The sequence below is a fragment of the Sus scrofa genome, unplaced genomic scaffold (assembly GCF_000003025.6).
Source record: "Sus scrofa isolate TJ Tabasco breed Duroc unplaced genomic scaffold, Sscrofa11.1 Contig2629, whole genome shotgun sequence".
In the NCBI taxonomy this organism is placed as follows: Eukaryota; Metazoa; Chordata; class Mammalia; order Artiodactyla; family Suidae; genus Sus; species Sus scrofa.
The window spans coordinates 22576-33881 of NW_018085141.1; the positions used below are offsets into that span (position 1 = coordinate 22576).

The 11306-nt window shown below is 49.1% G+C and overlaps 1 long non-coding RNA gene across 1 annotated transcript; it reads right to left on the bottom strand.

The window, feature by feature from the left end:
* Nucleotides 1–441: 441 nt before the first annotated feature.
* LOC110258640 lies at nucleotides 442–2288 on the bottom strand. The gene is made up of 2 exons (XR_002341211.1): nucleotides 2221–2288; nucleotides 442–2122 (listed from the first exon to the last, which is right to left on the bottom strand). It is a non-coding gene; the product is annotated as an uncharacterized LOC110258640 (long non-coding RNA).
* Between the last annotated feature and the right edge of the window lie 9018 nt (nucleotides 2289–11306).

An 11306-nucleotide genomic window follows, 5' to 3' on the forward strand; every position in this document is an offset into this window, starting at 1 on the left:
GGCACAGTGGGGGTTCTGGACAAATTTTGGTCCCTTTGCTTCTAAATTTTAGGTAGATATCATATTAGATTGTATAATATTTTTTTGGGGGGGTCTTTTTGCCATTTCTTGGGCCACTCCCATGGTATTTGGAGATTCCCAGGCTAGGGGTTGAATTGGAACTGTAGCCACCGGCCTAAGGCAGAGCCACAGCAATGCAGGATCCAAGCCGTGTCTGCAACCTACACCACAGCTCACAGCAACGCTGGATCCTTAACCTACTGAGCAAGGCCAGGGATCGAACCCGCAACTTCATGGTTCCTAGTCAGATCCATTAACCACTGAGCCATGACGGGAACTCCAAGATTAAGAGAAAACAAGACATTATGGCCTGGTTCCTTTAAAGTGTTACTGATAGGCCATTGTGGATAATACTTTTCCCAAAATTAGAAGAGATCTCAAAAGAAAATACAGATCACTTAAAGGCAAAGAACTCCACATAACTGTTGTCAAAAGTACCATTCCAAGATGACTTTGTTCTCTTAGCAGAGAGAGAAAAGCCAAATTCAAGTTTTGCAGCAGCTTGCTTTCAAAATCAATTTACACTTAATTTTAGTCTAAACTTTGTCAGTTCCAACCATGCCCAAAACTCCTTTCTCAATGTCCACTTCCCACACGTCCTGCATCACTTTCTGTATCCATATTGGTCTGTCCCTTATTTTTCCATCCAGAGCAACAAACTACAAACAATGCTCCTTTTTCCCTTGATAAAATGCAATTCCCTTCCTCATCCTTCTTCAAAGAAAACACACATGCTACTTTTCTAAAGCAATGATGGATTGTCTTTTATCATTTCTAAAACATGTTTTCCTTACAGAGAACATCTCGGGGTGACACCGAACACAGTAATAATAATCCTAAACACCTTTAGTTTCTGTTTGTAATTGATGTCTCACTATCTCACCTGACTTCTATGAAACCTAGGTACAATAAGGAATTCTACTGAATGCTGATAAGTCTAAAGACATGTCTCTATTAATTAACAAACTTTAGCTTTAATGCTAGATATTAATTTAATACAGAATATTTCTCAGTTCATGTGAACCTAAACGTTATTCCGGCCAGTTACCTTCTATATTTGAGAATTTATAGAAGCACTTTGTTTCCTTTAAGCCAGTTAGGCAGGGCTCCTTTGCATTTAATTTCTGATGACATCATCCCAAAGGTGAGACAGGTGATGCACATACACATGGACACAGAGATCTCATAGCTTCCTCTTCTAAGCCTAGTTATGAGTCAGATATTACAAATAAAACTCACTAGCTTAAAAATAAGTTTTGAAGACTTTTCCCAATTTTTCCTTTTCAGTCTCAGGAATTAGAGATGGTCTAGACAGGTGTTCCTGAGAGCCCAGGTCAAGGCAAATGCAAGAAAAGCAAGTTCTCCTAGAAGGACTTATTCTCTCAAGTTCAGAATCCTGAAAAGAGGTTTTCTCAAGCTTGATTTTTTTTTAATTGCACATGCAAAAACCACCTTTCTCTGGACTCTAAACAATACTGTGGCCATACAGTTAAACTGTTTTTTCTTCTCAGTCTTAGCCTCTTTCCAGCCAGACAGAATTCTGGACAGGGCTCTGCGGTGGAACAGAACCAGACCTTCCTCTTTCACTCAGCAGAATGGCCGTCACAACGTCAACACAGAACATAAAGCACAAATCCCACAAGCACGGTCTTCCTCATCAGACACTCCCTTACGTGCAAGACTGGAGCCTCTCAGAAGACCTGCAGAGACAGAGACCCTTCGGATCCGAGTCCTAATGAAGGGAGGAAATGGACATGTCTCGGGTCCTCGAAGGTCTCAAAGGGACGGAAAGAGGGCAGCTCGTGAGGAGGGACGTGGAAAACCTCAGAAAATCTCTTGTCCCCTACCCGGTCGGGGCACTCTGGCCAGTCACCCTCCTCGGGAGAAGACCAGGGACCAGAGGGTCCTGGTTGTAGCCGCTGGGTCGGGTCCATCAGCAGGCGAGCTGGTGTTCAAGTCCCCAAGTGGTCAGGACATCAGTCAAGACACAGAAGGGACATCCGCCAGGGTCGCGAACCCTGAAAAGACTTCTTTCCAAGCTAGCTTCCTCCAGTAACTGCATCTGCAATAAAAGAGCCCATTCTGACTGATTCTTAGGGCAAAAGTCCTCCTTTACTACTTTATTAAGTAGATACTTGCAAGTGTAAGTTTCGCACGTACACACAAAAATCTGGCTGAGGTGTTAGTTGGAGGCTGGCTTTCCGATGCTCCTCGTTTTTCTGCTTGAAATCCATTTCCCATTTTAAAGTTGAATTTGTCAGGATAAAGTTAACTATGACATTGTGTGGTGGGCCAGTATGCTGCTCGAGAGCTTCATTCTGAAACGACAGCACGAATGGCCTGAACCTAGAACACAGATTGGGGCTTGAACTCGAACCCAGCCAAAACCCAGACTGGGACTTAAATCCACATGCCGGGACTTGAACTCAGCCAAAATCCATACTGGGACTTGAACCCATGTTCTGGGACTCGAACCCAGCCTAAAGCCAGATTGGGACTTAAACCCAAGGTTTTAAATTAGAATTACTCACCCTGTGCCTGGACTCACTGAGGTTCAGGTTCTTTATGCCTCTGCTCAGAAGGAATTCAGTGAGAGACAAAGTGATAGGCAAGAACAGAGTTATTACGATAGGATGTTTGTGAGAGATGCAAGGGAAATAAAGGAAGCTCTGCCCCAAGGATCCAGGGGTCCGCAGTTTTACCTTCCAAGGGAAGTGGGGGTTGGAAAGGCCCGCCTCTTCCTTTCTGGGAGGAGTAGCTCCTCCTTAGAATCCGGTAAAGTGCGTATTCAAATCAGCTGAAGGGCGGTCCTCAAACTCTTGCCCTCGGTCTGAATCCGAATGCAGGGCTCATCCCATCCCCCATCCAATGACCTGAGGCAATTCTCACGCCTCCACTAATCAAGCAAGGCTTTCTGGAACTTGCAGAGGTCTCCCAAAATCCCCCAGGTTTCCCTCTTTAGCGATGATCCCCTATTGGGACTTCTCAACCACCTGTGCCTACTCTATCCCTGGCAATTCCTCTAGGTTTTAGCTCGGCATTGCTTCAGCTCTCTCTCACGTGTCTCTCGGGTCTCCCAGTGGCATCCAGGACAACACAGGTGCTCGGATCACTGAATGGCTGGTTCTTACTCACATCCCTGGTTGAGCAGGTGGTAATTAATGAGTGGGTTTCCCTATGGGACCACTGCATGGTGTCGGGGCTCGGCCTCCACCACCCCCGTTAAATGTCTCAGTCACCATCCGGGACAGGGCCGAAATCAGTCAGTCAGCCTGTGCAGGACCCCCACCCCACGGGGCTGGTCACAGCGTGTCACGAGACATGTTTCTACAATATTTTCTTGGCCTCTCTGCTGAAAACTCTCTCTCGTCCTGCTTTACTTTACCCCATCCTCCTGCTTGAAAAACAGTCGCAGTGACGGTGAATGACTTGGGCTTAAGAACAAAGACCTAAAGGCATAAGTTAGTCACAGGGTCAGCGGAATGAGGACTTAACACGTTGGTCTGGGCACGCCAGGCCTGTGCAGATTGGCGCACCATTTGCACAGCATGATACGTCCTCTGAAGAATAAAAGAGGAGCCCCATAGCCCCAAGGGGTTTATGAGGGGTCATTAGCTGGATTTGCATTAGCAAAGAAGAACCGAGGTGCAAACCTGGGCAAGCCAGGTTGCTGCAGATAGGCACGCAGTCTGCAGAAGCACAATGGTGATTCTCTAGATGCTATGCATAGACAGCTGACGCCAAGCTTCCTCATATGCTAATGATTCTTTTTTAAGGTAACTTTCCTTTCCTTTGTATTTGCATTTAAGTATGATGCTTTTTATGTATGTGCCATCCTTTTTTTTTTTTTTTTTTTTTTTGTCTTTTTGCCATTTCTTGGGCCGTTCCCAAAGCATATGGAGGTTCCCAGGCTAGGGGGTCTAATCGGAGCTGTAGCTGCCAGCCTACGCCAGAGCCACAGCAACGTGGGATCCGAGCCGCATCTGTGACACACACCACAACTCACGCCAACCCACTGAGCAAGGGCAGGGGTCGAACCCGCAACCTCATGGTTCCTAGTTGGATTTGTTACCACTGCACCACAATGGGAACACCCTGCTAATGATTCTTAAATGCCTAAAGGCAGAGTAAAAGCTTAATCAGCAACAGGTGATGTGACTTTTAAAATAACTTAAAAAACCTATATCCTGAACCTACAACCCCCTTCTCACGCGACATAATCCTAAAAAACACAATAAAAGCAGTGTGGTTTCTTAAAGCGGTGATCTTGGTCCCTGAGACCTTGAGTCCCCCGGTTCCCACCTTTACTTCAGATAAATGTCTCTGTGTCTTGTTTTATGTTAACTTTTTTCCTTAAGTTTCACAGCACCCATTCTTCAGCCCCATTCTGTTGAGCTGGTCTCGGCAACAGCCTGATGATAAAGCTGGCCCTGCCCTTGGTGGATTCGATCCTGCGCTGCTGGGCACACGTGAACATACAGGCTGAACACTGGCTTCTGTGCAGAAGTGGGAATTCCCTGTGATGTCAATTGTTAATGGGACCCATGGGCAGGCTGTTCAGAGACCAGAGAAGGAGGAGGGGAACAAAAGTGGGGACGGGGCTGGAGGCTGCCAGGATGGATAACACGGAGCTGCAGGAGCATGGGGGGGAGTGGGTTACATCCATATAGGTCAGGGCCCAGATGAGGGGACATCCACAGTGGGGTCAGGCCCCAGGCAGGGGGATGTCCACATAGGCCAGGGCCCAGATGTGGGGACAACCAGAGTGAGGTCAGGGCCCAGGTGGGGGGACATCCACAGTGAGGTCAGGGCCCAGGTCGGGGGACATCCACAGTGAGGTCAGGGCCCAGATGGGAGGATGCCCACAGAGGTCAAGGCCCAGATGGGGGGATGTCCAGAGTGAGGTCAGAGCCCGGATGGGGGGGACATTCACAGGGAGGTCAGGGCCCAGGTGGGGGGTGAGGGGGTGATGCAGGTTCCCCTGACTCTCCACTCCAGGCCCTGTGCCTCATGGGCACCCCTCACCTTTACTTGGGCCCCCTCTCCACCATGTGATGCTCTATTGGGAGGAGGATATCATGAGTTTTTGTCTAGATCCCCAAAAGTACACTGGAATGTCCTGAAGCTGCATTCTCCTCCCTAAGGTTGCTCCATCATCAGAATGGGATGTACAGGTTGTCACATCGATTTGAACCCATAGCAGTTACTCTCATTCCTTGATGGAATATTACTCAGCCATGAAAAGTAATGAAGTTCCAACACCTGCTTAAGAAGTGGATGAACCCTGAGGACATGATGCTCAGTGAGAGAAGCCAGCCACAAAAGTCACATTTTCTTTTTACAAGAAAATTTTTGTTACAGTTGATTTACAATGTTCTGCCAATTGTTACTGTACAGCAAAGTGAAAAATTCACATTTTCTTGATTCCATTTAATATGAGCCATTCAGAGCAGACAAATGCATTGAGACAGAAGTAATCTGGTGTTTTCAGGGTGGGGGGTGGTGAGGACACTGAGAGTGATTAATGGGACAGGGTCTCCTCCAGGGGGATGAGGATGTGCTGGAACCAGATAGAGGTGGTGCTGGCACAACACTGGGAACGTGCTAAATGCCCCCAAATTGTTCTCTTTAACACAAAACAATTTTTAACAATAAAAAACCCACACCAAGGTTTTGGGTTGTTTTTGTTTTTTGCTTTCTAAGGCCACATCTGTGGCATATGGAGGCTCCCAGGCTAGGGGGCCAGCCTACACCACAGCCATAGCAATGTTGGATGCTTAACCCACGGGGCAAGGCCAGGGATGGAACCTGTATCCTCATGGAGACCGTGTCAAGTTTGTTTCCGCTGAGCCACAACTAGAATTCCATAAAACCCACACCAAGGTTTTATAGAAAAGTTGCCCACTGCCCAGGCTTGGGAAATCGCAGTGCCTGTCCCCTTGGATGATGTCAGGGTCTTTATCCATGAGACACATCTGCTGCTTCTCTGTAGGAGGCATTACACTGAGTCTCTGGGCCACAATATACATGGGACCTGTTCCCTGCTCCCTTGTGGGAGCAGCTTTCATCCCTAGTGGCAGGCCTGATGGGTTAGGGCCTATTCTCCAAGTCCATGATTTTCCTTTCTGTGGAAAAGTTCATTTGTGCCGTATATTAGATTCCATATGTAAGTGATATCATATGGTATTTGTCTTTCTGACTTACTTCACTCAGTATGAGAGTCTCTAGTAACATCCATGTTGCTGCAACTGGCATTACTTTATTCTTTTTTCTGGCTGAGTACTATTCCATTGTGTATATACACCACATCTTCCTAATCCAATCATCTGTCGCTGGACATTTAAGTTGTTTCCATGTCTTGGCCTTTGTGAATAGCGCTGTAGTGAACATGCGGTTTGCATGTGTCTTTTTCAAGGAAAGTTTTGTCTGGCTATGTGCCCAAGAGTGGGATTGCTGGGTCATATGGTAGTTCTATGTATAGTTTTCTAAGGTATCTCCATACTGTTTGCCATAGTGGTTGTACTAACTTACATTCCCACCAACAGTGCAGGAGGGTCCCCTTTTCTCCACACCCTCTCCAGCAGTTGTTATTTGTGGACTTATTAATAACTGAGGGTGTGAGTTCGTACCTCATGGTAGTTTTGATCTGCATTTCTCTAATCATCAGTGACATTGAGCATTTTTTCATGTGCTTGTTGGCCATCTGTATATCTTCTTTGGAGAAATGTCTATTCAGGTCTTTTGGAAATAAACCCAGACACTTACGGTCAATTACTCTTTGACAAAGCAGGCAAGAACATAAAATGGGAAAAAGACAGTCTTTTCCGCAAGTATTGCTGGGAAACCTGGACAGCTGCATGCAAATCGATGAAACTAGAACCCGCCCTCACACCATGCACAAAAATAACCTCAAAAAAAAAAAAAAAAAAAAAAAAAAAGGGAGTTCCCGTCGTGGCGCAGTGGTTAACGAATCCGACTAGGAACCATGAGGTTGCGGGTTCGGTCCCTGCCCTTGCTCAGTGGGTTAACGATCTGGCGTTGCCGTGAGCTGTGGTGTAGGTTGCGGACGCGGCTCGGATCCTGCGTTGCTGTGGCTCTGGCGTAGGCCGGTGGCTACAGCTCCGATTCGACCCCTAGCCTGGGAACCTCCATATGCCACGGGAGCGGCCCAAGAAATAGCAACAACAACAACAACAACAACAAAAAAAGACAAAAAAAAAAAAAACCTCAAAATGGCTTAAAGACTGAAATATAAGACAAGACACCATCAAATTCCTGGAAGAGAACATAGGCAAAACATTCTCTGACATCAACCTTACAAATGTTTTCTCAGGTCAGTCTCCCAAAGCATCAGAAATAAAAGCAAAAATAAACCAATGAGACCTAATCAAACTGACAAGCTTTTGCAAAGCAAAGGAAACCAAAAAGAAAACGAAAAGACAACTTACAGAATGGGAGGAAAGAGTGTCAAATCATGGAACGGACAAGGGCTTAATCTCTAAAATATGCAAACAACGTATACAACTCAATAGCAAAAAAGGCAACAACCCAATTGAAAAATGGGCAAAAGACCCCCATGCATTTGTGAAAGCCTCTCCTCGTGCTGAGTCCCGCGTTGACTGAGAAGGCAGAGGGCGGCGTGGATACAGCTGAGGAAGCGCTCAGTGGAGAAGGCAGCAGGATGCACAGGTGCACCTGGCTGACTCCCAGGGGTGCTGCCCGAGGGCTCGAGGCCAGGGCATGGGGTCACCTGGGTGGTTCTCAGCACCAGTGCTGAGCGCACCTGAATCTGTACTTGGAAACCAGAGAGCTGCGGTCTGTAGCAAGGGAGAGGATGGGTGACCATATCTGTGCACCTGGGAGGAGGTGAGTGCCTCCTGGCAAGCACAGGATTGGTGTCCATGGGGATGGGACAATTTTCCTCCCATCACGGACAAACTCATGACCTTCTCAGGCGGGGGGTGGGGGGAGTAAATGGGAGGATGAGGGACTTAATACAAAGTGACACAGATTCTGATGAAACAGAGGCCTGGGGACCTGGGGACAGGAGGGGACAGGGACCCAGAGATCAGATAACCGCAGTTATGGACCAGAGTAAACAGGATCCTCTTAGTGTCACATGACTTGTGTTTGGGGAGAGGTGCCCTTTGCAGTGGAGAAGCAGACACACATATGGGTCCCCACAATAGTGACAGACACAGAGGTGCCCCCAATGGTGACACAGGGCACACCAACAGGCACCCTACCTGATGGGGGACACGCATCCACAGGTGCCTCAGACTGCCCATGCCTGGGCCCTGCAAGGAGGGATTTGCTGTATGTCACTCCTGCAGTCCTTTGAGGCCTGTGCAATTCAAATCCAGTTAGAAAGGAAACTTTTACTCCACAAGAATTACTGTGAGGAGGAAGGGGGACGATTACCTGGGATGAGGGTACTAATGGGGGGACCATTACAATAGAGGGGGGACGGTTACTGAAGAGGAAGGACTATATCCCTACAAGGAACACTAGGGAGGGGACTCCTGTACAGAGGTGACGAATGTGATGGGGATGTGACACTGAGTTGGGGCCAAGACAGTGTGGGGGATGATACCCTGGTGAGGGGACTCTCACCGTAAAGGAGGACCACTGCTGTACTGGGGGGATGGTTCCCGCGGGGGGAAGGTTACGATGGGGGACTAGGATGATGTGGGGGTGCTGCAGCAGGGGGATGGTTCCCGTGGGGGAAGGTTACGATGGGGGACTAGGATGACGTGGGGGTGCTGTACTGGGGGGATGGTTCCCGTGGGGGGAAGGTTACGATGGGGGACTAGGATGACGTGGGGGTGCTGTACTGGGGGGATGGTTCCCGTGGGGGGAAAGTTACGATGGGGGACTAGGATGACGTGGGGGTGCTGCAGCAGGGGGGATGGTTCCTGTGGGGGGAAAGTTACGATGGGGGACTAGGATGACGTGGGGGTGCTGCAACAGGGGGGATGGTTCCCGCGGGGGGAAAGTTACAATGAGGGACTAGGATGACATGGGGGTGCTGCAGCAGGGAAGGGACTGTGACAGTACAGGGGGCTGCTGTGATAAAGGGCACTAGCCCAATAGAGGAGGCCCATTCTGCAGAGAGTAATGGTGACAGTAGAGGCAGCACTATTTCTGTGGGGTATTCTTACCATAGAGGGGGGTTATCACTGAAAGGGGGTTCATTCATGCTGTAGCTTGTGACAGAATTTCCTTCATTTTTAGGTGGAAAAACCTTCCATTGTGTGGATGGAGAGCATTCTGCTTCTCTATCCATCCATCAATAGGCGGTAATGTAACATCTACGTTAATTTCCTATGTCATAATGTTGTGGAATAACTTCAGAAAGTCCTATGAATCAAAAGTCATTGACTAGTAACTTTTTTCTTAAACTTTTTATTTTGAAAAACAGTAAGTTGAAGAAAAAGGGAGGAATGCATGTGAACTTCACTTGTGTTCAGGAATTAACACTCTACGATACTAGTCCCTGTGTGTGAACTGTGTGCATGGAGTGTGTGCTGTGTGTGCATAGCTGTGTGTGGGAGCACATGTTAGTGTGTGCAGGGCATATGTGTGCTATGCATTGTGTGCATGCACATTCATGTGCTAGTGTGTGTGTATTTGTGCTGTGTATGTGCATATGTTAGAGTGTGTGCTGCACATATGTGTTCACCTGTGTGTTCGCTGGAACCACTTGCAAGTTGGTTGCAGACTAAACTAGGCCCCAAATACATCAGCACATCCTGCTCAGTCGATCCCGTGTTGCCATGTGAGGTCACAGATCTTGGGCATTTAAGTGGGTGGAGCAGGCTGTCCTAACAGAGTCTGTCTCCCCGCCATGGTAGCTGTCTCAGTAATGTCCTTCACATCTTCTCTAAGCCCCATTCGAGGTTCCACTTGGGCCCCCATTGCATTCAGCCACCTCTCCCGGATCTCCTTTAAGCCACAATGTCGTGATGGGAGAGCCTGGCCAGGGCTGTGGACCCCCCTTCTGTGGCCCTTGCCTCCAGGCCCTGAACGTGGCTCCTGTGTCCGCATCAGTCAGCACAGCCCCGACTGGGATCAGCCACACAGCCTCCTTCCTTGGAGGGTCCTGAATCCAGTCAAGGGGTTGATTCTCCCAAAACTCAGCATGAGGAGTGGGGGTTGATAGACCCCCTGGGTGTGAGAGCCTGTGCTTTTGAAAGAGCAGGCAGTGGGCATGTGGGATGGATATGGGCCAGCCGAAGGGGACAGGCGGGCTGCAGGTGGAAACAGGCAAGTGCCCAAGGAGCTCGGGCTCTGGGTTCCCCAGTTGAGCAGCTTCTGTGCCCCAACCTCTCCCTGTGATCCCCCCACTCTGCACATGTTGCCATGAAGCAGGACCTGGGGGCCAGGCTCTCAGTACCCTGAACGCACTCCACCCGGACTGTGCGGGACTGTCCTGCCCAGCTTCCAGGGCAGCCACTCCTGAGGAGACCAGGATGCTGGAATCAGGCCACATCTGGTCTGTCCTTGCTGGAGCCTAGGCTGCACTATGAAAAGCTCCTGGCTGATGCCTGGGTCCTGACCGTCATGTGGCCAGAGAAATTGGGAACATTTTGCTTTGCATGGTGAAATGTTTAGTGACAGAGAGACTGTGCAGTTGCCTGAGGAGGGTGAGGTGTAGAGCCCAGTGTGGATTTATTCACCAAGAAATGGACATCCTCCTTCCCACAGGAGGCTGAGCCCCTGTCCAAAGATGAGAGACTCCACGTGGGTGACCTGTGCCTCCCAGGGGAGCAGCCCTAAGCCAGTTTAAACCTGACCAAGTTCTGTGGACACAGTAGATTTAGACCTCTCCGTGTGCTGTCTACACTGAGTGTGTTTAGACCTGACCATGTGCTGTCTACAGTGAGAACACTTAGATTGACAGGTTCTGCCCACGCTAGGATGTGGGGGCCTGGGTGGAGACCCGGCCTCAGTCTTGGAGCTTCAGGGCAATGTGGGGACCTGAGGAAGACCTGGCCTCAGTCCTGGGAAGTTCCACGCCTCTGTCTGAATGTCAGTGCTTAAGTGTTGGGTCTAGAGTTATGCGGGCTTGTCTGTTAGCAGTGTCTGCTCTGAACATGGTGACCTGGCCTCCCAGGGGTCAGTGCCATGGGAGGGCCCGAGTCCTACCCCTGCAATGGTCACCTTCCCTTGGGGTTGGGTGCAGACCCCTCACCTGGGCTACCTCACAATGACTCCCATTCAGCAGCACACACAGGGGAGGAGGG